The 1906-nt window shown below is 25.8% G+C and overlaps 1 protein-coding gene across 1 annotated transcript in view; it reads left to right on the top strand.

Annotated features, from left to right (window-relative positions):
- LOC108571582 (nuclear fragile X mental retardation-interacting protein 1-like) overlaps positions 1-1906 on the top strand; it is a 5684-nt gene that overhangs the window by 2009 nt on the left and 1769 nt on the right. The gene's annotated exons all lie outside the window — the stretch shown is intronic.

The following is a 1906-nucleotide window of genomic DNA, read 5'->3' as shown; positions in this document are numbered from 1 at the left end:
TAATGCAAAGAGTATTTGACTAAAACAAAAATAGCAGGAAGCAGACCACCCTGTACAAATAAGTAGCAAGTAATTTTATGTGCTTCCAACTTCTTTTTATATTTTTCTACTACTTGTTAATGATATCATGATAATTAAAGACTGTATTTGGTGTACCCTTTATCGTAGGTAAAAATAAAATATGTACTTCATTTCCTTTAGCAATTGCAGTAAGTATTGTAGAATACTTTTTACAATTTAGAGAATGAAACATAAAAAAAGTATCTTTTAATTATGTTCTTTTATTAACATATATTTGATAATGAAGTTACTGCTATAGTAGTTATATTTAAAGTAAATGTTATTTGCACTATATTTAATTGGCGCTATATAATTAATTTCAGTGTGCTCTGGTTATAGTTGATTAATTGCTTTGATTACAGGGTGGTCAAAAAACAGATGATAAGAATACGATTGAATCCGAGGGTGTTCAGAAAACAGAGAATGCGACTGAGCAATCAGAGCAAATGGAGCTAACGGAGGAGATCCAGCCTTCCAGCAAACAGGCACAGTCTTAAGCTTCAGGCTACTCCTCCTATATAGAATTGAACAGTCGAAATTACACAAGTATTCTGTTTTCAAACTTCAGAACGATTTGATTCCTTCTTATTCTAATATGCAGTATATTGAACATACTGCTCTTGAAATATCTGTATCATTTTTAATTACAAAATTTGTAATCCGTTTTTTTATCATTTGTAAAATATCATTATGTTGCAATATAAGTTCATAATTAGCATTTATATTATAAGTGCATGCTATCAAACTATCGTGATAAAATACTTTGAGAAGATAGAATTCAGTAACAGATATTCTCTCATTTCTAGTAATACTTATATAAAAACTAAACTGTTTTTTTTTTCTCTTAATTCATTAGTACATGTTTATAAGTGTAAAATTTTGTATATTTCTTACATATTTTCATGTTAGTGGTATCAAATATCTATAACTTCTATTTACAAGACATAAAAAAATAGCTGGCCGTTGATAGTTCTATTATAAAGCTCTTTAATTGCTCTTTGGATAGTATACAGTGCTGCAAGCTATAACATTCCTAATCGAAAATATTATGAAATCTTTAGAAAGCCCTGAGATATATTTAATAAAATATGTTCTATTGGATCTAAAATAAGATTTGCTTAATAAACCAAAACTAAATGTTTTTTTCATAGCTTATAGCTCTGTATCAAAATATGACAATTTTTGTAATTGTTTGTTATTATATGTCGTAGCACTGAGTACATTTTACTAATTTCAATGATACATAACTTCCACGAACTATAAATTCAGAACAAAATAAATTTGTAATTAAGATGCGTATTGTAAGAATAAATCGTATTTCTATAAGTTCTAAATCTGGTGTCCCCAATTACTCTATAAACCATTATAAAGGTAATTTTTTGCATGTGTTAAACAATCGTTCTGAAATATGAAAATGATTTTTTTAGATTTTCTGTGCCAAATGACTTTCATAAAAGTATTGTCTTCCTGAAATTTTTATCAATGATAATAGACTTTATACTATTGTACAAAATGAACATATACCATCTTTAATTACTATCATACAATAAGTAAATTTATCAGATTAATAGTATTCAATGTATTACTTCAAAATAATTTACAATAAGAATTTACTATACCATCTAAATTTAAATTAAGATTTTTAAAATCTTCAATTAAATCGTATACTAAAAACTATAATATCTACATACTTGTAATTTACAGTATTTACTGCATACAATACATTATGATTATCATAAAATACTTGTTTAAAAAATTATAAACAAGATTTAATCTAATATTAACGATTCGTTAAAAAAAATGGCAAAAAATCTGTTTTTGTGATATTTCTATAAACTTAAGTGAA

This window comes from Habropoda laboriosa, unplaced genomic scaffold (assembly GCF_001263275.1).
Source record: "Habropoda laboriosa isolate 0110345459 unplaced genomic scaffold, ASM126327v1 scaffold40, whole genome shotgun sequence".
In the NCBI taxonomy this organism is placed as follows: domain Eukaryota; kingdom Metazoa; phylum Arthropoda; class Insecta; order Hymenoptera; family Apidae; genus Habropoda; species Habropoda laboriosa.
This window is presented reverse-complemented; position numbering and strand designations above follow the sequence as displayed.